Source organism: Lipotes vexillifer, unplaced genomic scaffold (assembly GCF_000442215.2).
Source record: "Lipotes vexillifer unplaced genomic scaffold, Lipotes_vexillifer_v1.1 scaffold496, whole genome shotgun sequence".
Lineage (NCBI taxonomy): Eukaryota > Metazoa > Chordata > Mammalia > Artiodactyla > Lipotidae > Lipotes > Lipotes vexillifer.
The window spans coordinates 2,793,574-2,800,110 of NW_006786690.1; positions in this window are offsets into that span (position 1 = coordinate 2,793,574).

The following is a 6,537-nucleotide window of genomic DNA, read 5'->3' on the forward strand; positions in this document are numbered from 1 at the left end:
TTATCTGACAGCCCGGGTGGGAGGGGAGTTTGGGGGAGAATGGATACATGTATATGTATGGCTGAGTGCACTTTGCTGTTCACCTGAAACTATCACAACATTGTTAATCGCCTATACTCCAATATAAAATAAAAAGTTAAAACAAATTTTTAATTAAAAAATAAATTTAAAAATTTTTTAATTTTTAAAATAAATTAAAAATTAATTACTTAAAAATAAAAAATAATGCTGTTGGTACACTAGACGTGGGTCTCAAATACTTTTTCTTTGCTAGCTAAGTGACAATGGGAAAAATAGCAAATTAGTCTCTAAGCCTCAGTTTCTTTATTTATGAGATAGGGATGATAATAATACTAATTTCACAGGGTAATTGTAAGGGTTAAGTGAGATAATACATGTAAAGGATCTAGCAGAGTACTTGGCACATTATAGGTGTGAGATACATTTTAAAAATACATAAATTAAGTAAATTAAAATAATGGTGTTGGGAAATGGTGCCAATAGACTTGCTCTATGCAGGGTTGCCAAAACCCTTCAGTTTGTAACAAATGCAATACCTGCAAAGCACAATAAAGTATGATAAGATCATGTATGCCTATAGTCATTATTTATGCTCTCCTATGCCTAACTCAGTGCCTGGGGCATAATAAAATAATAATAATCTTGATAAAATTGAGTGAAAGAATAAATAAAATTTAAACATTGCCTTTTAACTTCCCATGTCCTAAGTTTCACATCATTGTTTCTCTCACTGCGCCTATAATAGGTGCTTAATTAATCTCTAGTGATGTCAGTCAACCCAGCTATGGAAAATTCCAATGCAGCTTTGAACTTCAAATGTGTCCCAATGATATGAATTAGGTCCTATAAAATCCTGCTAATTGTGACTTAGCCATCATTTTGGCTAAAGTTTAACCTGAATGCTGTGTCCACAGAAGCACCAACTTTCCAGCCTCCCTGTAAATATGGGCTCCCCTGGAGGAAGCAAAGTCACTCAACAAACATAGGAGCTGGAGACACATTTCAGTTCAGCTTTTCTAGGTTCTAGAAATGGAGCTCCAGTGTGTGGGTCCAAGGACTGAGGTGTTCTTCCCGGCCACAGGCTCTACTACACAGACCTTTATTAAAAGGAGGGCCATTCAGGTACCATTTGTAACAAGGATACAGCAGAGAGGCTGAGGGTCAGAGACTCAAGCAGTGTGCCTAGGGTCACACAGCTGGAAAAGCAGCAGAGCCAATAATCAAACCCAGATCTCTTTGTCCTTGTGCCCGGGCCCTGGCCAGCCATCTGCTCATAATACGGGCCTCCAAGAGTCCTCAGAAGCATTCAGAAAGACGGTACGTAAAGTTTTTGGCACAAGGTAGGCATTCAAAATATGTCACCTTCTGCTGCTTCTGCACAAACCCCTCTCTAACCCCTTCTCTCTTTTGTTTCGCCGTCCTAAGATCGAAAATTTTACATAACAGGCCTCAGTTCAAATTCCAACCCTGCCACTCACTAGCTAAGGCAAATCATTTCACCTCGCCAAACCTCAGTTTCTTCCGTCAAGTGTGGGAATAATGTCTATAACAGAGGCTTATGTTGAGTCAGGGAGAGAAGGGAAAGTTTACACAGATGTGAGAGGTCACCATTCACATCAAAAAGAGTTTATTAACAAAGCATCCATGGGTGCAGGATCTACTGGGCTGACTGTCTTCAACATTAGTTCCAAAGAAAAATAACTGGAAATCTATTACCAACAATAAACAACCTCATGAATGTGATATCAAGTTAATATTTTTTTAGAAAGCAGTGCCTTCCTATATTCAAAGCCCCACTAGTTAGAAATTTGGAAGAAAATGTCTCAATTATTAAAGCAACCAAAAACATAAAACTATCTGGGAAATAGGAAATCATCTCAATAATATGTGAAGTTCTATTCGAAAAAATGTTAATGCTTTTGAGAAACATATATATGTGAGACAATATATATATTCATCAAAAAACCTTGAAAATGCTTGGATAAATGGAGAAGCATAATCTATTCTTGGATAGGAAGACTCAAAATCATCGTGACAGTAGGTCTTTCTATCGATATATTAGTCAAAAATTTAATGTGATACTCATATATCATCTTTGCATGCCTGTATATCACATTCTCATACCATACTCATCTTTTTATAACTATGTATCACATGTGCATTTCTCTCTGGAAGGATACTCAAGGAATTGGGCACAAGTGTTTATCTCCCGAAGGGAAAACTAGGTCACTGAGGACAGAGGTGTAGATTTGTTTAGTATATACTGTTTTTTACATAAATTTAAAATTTTGTCCTTTGGGTATGTATTACCTCTCCCAAAAATTAGCTTAAAAAAGGAAAAAAAAGGGCTTCCCTGGTGGCACAGTGGCTGAGAGTCCGCCTGCTGATGCAGGGGGCACAGGTTCATGCCCCAGTCCAGGAGGATCCCACATACCGCGGAGCAGCTGGGCCCGTGAGCCATGGCCACTGAGCCTGCGCGTCCGGAGCCTGTGCTCTACAACGGGAGAGGCCACAACAGTGAGAGGCTGGCGTACGGTAAAAAAAAAAAAAGGAAAAAAAAAAAAACTTGAAAGACCATTCTGAGTGAGTGCAAATAAGCCTAAACTTGTGGACGGTCACCTTTCCAGCTCTGCAGTAGGGAGGTATGTGACTCAGGGCAGGGCTCACCCTCCGTACCTTCTTGGTTTCCTGCCCTGTCACACAGCTGGGTGGGAGCAGAACTGAGAACCCACGTCCCCTTGCTTTGCATCTGATACCTTTCCACTGCATCCAGCTGTTTTTCTGTGAGCACTGTTTTTGAGGATGGTGACAAGCTTTTGTGCCTGGCACACACACACATACAATATTAGAACCATGTGGGTGCAATGCAGATCTGTTCCCCTGGGAGCAGAAACCCTACCCTGAGCCCCTTTCTGCCCTGCTCACCTGGAGACTGCCTTGTCTTGGGAAAGTTACAGGTTTCATTTTGTCACTTGGAAGCTGCTGCAGCCAGGAAGGGAACCCGAGTTGAATTGGAGCCAGGGCCTTAATTGGATTGGATCCCCATGAAGGCCATTAGCCTCTCACTCCAGCTTGGCAGGGGGGAAATACTGCCTCCCCGACCCCAGTCCCCACTCACATACACACCAGCCAAGATCTTCAGTGACCTACCACCCAAATAAGGTACTGTATTAAGTTTCCAATTATTTTTATTCTCCCTTCCATTTGAACAGCTCTTTACTGTTTCCAGACACTAGCATATACTGTAAGTATTGTAGTAGTCACATTTGATCTCTTTATTTACTCATGGCACAAATTTTTATTGAGGGCCTCCTATATGCCAGGCATTGTTCCAGGCCCAGGACAGACAACATCTTGGCTTTCACAAACATTACATTCTATTTAGGAAGACAGATAACAAACCAATACCCAGGCCGATATGCCTATGTCAGGAGGTAATAAGAGCTGTGAAGAATAAATCAGAGGAAGAGGATGGAGAGAGGTGCTGTGCGTCAGGGGTAGGAACAGCTTCTCTGATAAGATGACATTTAAGTAAATAGCTGAAGGAAGGGAAGGCAATATCTAGGCAAACAGTGCTTTAGGCAGAGAGAACAGCAAGTGCAAAGGCACTGAGTCAAGAATTTCCTTGGTGTGCTGGGGGAACACTAAATAGGCAGATGAGAAATAAAAGGTCTGACTTGTTTGCTGAGACCTCCTACCAATTCAGTGGCTCTTGTCCATTTCTTTGCCTAGTGAACACTGAAGAGTAACAGAGGGTTTAGAAAAACTTCTTTAGGGAATTCCCTGGCAGTCCAGTGGTTAGGACTCTGTGCTTTCACTGCCAGGGCCTGGGTTCAATCCCTGGTCAGGGAACTAAGATCTCATAAGCCACAGGACGCAGCCAAAAAACAAGAAAAACTTCTTCAGCTGGATAAAAAAATTATTCCATGATGATAAATAACCCATCCCCAAAAGAAAAAGTTGATATTTTTGGAGGCTATCCATGGCTATATTACCCATAAGGGCAAAAAAAATTTATATATTAATAATTATGTTTCTATTATGTTATATATGTATAACATAGATATGTATATATATTATATATAGATATGTATATAATATAGATGTTATATACATACATGTATAGATATGCATATATAAATATTTATAGGTATGCGTATCTATATCTATCTATATATATAAAACCACTAATCATTAAAAGAGAGAACTAATGTTTGTAGGTGGAACACTGTGCTTATAACACTCTACACTGAGCCTCCATATAGGAGGAAGCTATGGCTCAGGGAAGACACGAGACTTGTTTAAGATCACACAGCCAGGGTTTAAATTCAGGTCCACTTGTATGCTTGTCACCCCCTCTAGACCCTAAGCTTGTGAGGACAGATCCATATCTATCTGCTTTACCCTTGTATGACCGGCACATACCAGGGCCTGGCCCAAAGCTGATGCTCAAAAAATGTTGACTAAACAGTTGAAAATCTCTATCTTCAAAGCCCGTTCAGATTCTAATACACCACTTTGCTTCCCTGTCAAAATACGATCCAACAAATCATTGGAATATTCAGCAACTGTTAAAAATTACTAAAATAAAACATAGTTTAAAAAAAAACTATAGGGCTTCCCTGGTGGCGCAGTGGTTGAGAGTTCGCCTGCCAATGCAGGGGACACGGGTTCGTGCCCCGATCCGGGAAGATCCCACATGCCGCGGAGCGGCTGGGCCCGTGAGCCATGGCCGCTGAGCCTGCGCGTCGGGAGCCTGTGCTCCGCAACAGGAGAGCCCACAACAGTGAGAGGCCCCCGGACCGCAAAAACAAAAACAAAAACAAACAAACAAAAAAACTATAGTTCATCTATATAATGGAATAATACACAGTCACTTAAAATGATGTTTAAGGTTGCTGAGAATGGAGCTGCTGATGGTGGTAGGAACTAGTGGAGCTGGCCACCAGGATGATGGCATTCTGTGCCTGGTGGCCTCAGTTCAGTGCCACTCACTGCTCCCTCAGCCCACATCCCCACTCCTACCTCCACCCCAGCTCCAACCTCCTAGCCAAGCCTAACATAGCCTGGAGGCTCAGAAATAATAATAATGACCACCATCATCATCACTATTATTATTATTAGAGTTTACACTGTTATTAGAGATGCACTGAGCACTTAATATGTGCCTGCATATACAATCTCATTTAATACCTACAACCCAAGTCCAGTATTATTATTGAACCCCATTTTCCAGGGGAGGAAACTGAGGCTTAGAGAAATTCAATCACTCGCCCAAGTCAAATAGCTGGTAAGTAAGAGGCAGAACTGGGATTTGAATCCAAGTCTATTCTGACTCCAGACAGTGCACTTTATTGCACTGCCGCCTCCTATCGCCCACAGACACCCTGTGGGCAGTGCCCTGCATTCAGCAGTCTTCCCCCAGGTGCCTGCTCTGCCCTTTGCCCCTTGACCTAAGACCATAGACATGACCTTCAACATAGAGAAATAGCTCTCACCGCTAGATATGGTGGCCTTGACTCAGATGCGGTGCCCATTTCCTACTGCCTAAAGGTGCAGGGACAGCCAGCTGTCGCCCCAGGAGAATGTCAGGGGTGGGTCTCCACCACCCAGCTGCTTCCCTGCAACATCAGACCAAAAATTGACAATCCTTTCCAGCCATAAAATTTGATTTGAATAAGGACATTTCTTCTCCATCCTTGGGTAGGCACAGTTCATTTATTAGAGTGGTACTTTGGTACGTTGAGGCCTGAACAGTCAGTTCTTTAGATCACAGCTAGGTAGCAGAGGGGGGCGTTAAACTATTTGAAATTCAAGCAGGCAAGTGTATTTTTTCAAAGCTGAGAAGTGTCCTTCATGCTTCAAAAGAATAAACACATCCCCAGCTCTGGAGCTGTACTGAATCTCAGCAGCCAGAGGAGACCCGCAAGCAGGGGAACAGGAAATGCAGCGGGTCTGTTTTCCCAGCTGCATCCCATGCCCCGTGGTGCAGTTCCCTCACTTGTTGGTGATACTTGGAGGTGCAGGCTTGGTTGGTTGATTTGTTTGTTTCCCATATAAAACAGCTGCTAATCTCTTCAAATAGTGCTGCGCTTCCTATCGCAGTGTCCATATTTGGACCAGGACCACCAGTGTTTGTGTACACACAGGGGACAGTCCCTAACAGAAGGACAACAGCCTTTCCTGAGCTGATCATAGACATGGCCAGGGTCCTGAAGGTTGAGCCCAACACTTATTTTCTTTCCCATTAGGTTCGCCTCTTCGTTTTCAAGTGAGGCTCTAAAGGGAGGCCTTTCTTCCCCGGAACATGCCCATACCCTTCAGCTGCTGGATCTACCCTGTCAAGGCAGAGACCAGAGTCCCTGGATTCAACCAACAAGGCTCCCAAGTGGGGTAAACATGTCCAAGTCCCACATAATGCTGATATAGTATGCTAGGAGAGGCCACATCCCAGGTCCACAGTGAGGAAGATGACTGGGACAAGAAGGTGAAAGGGGACTAGGCACCTCTTCCTGC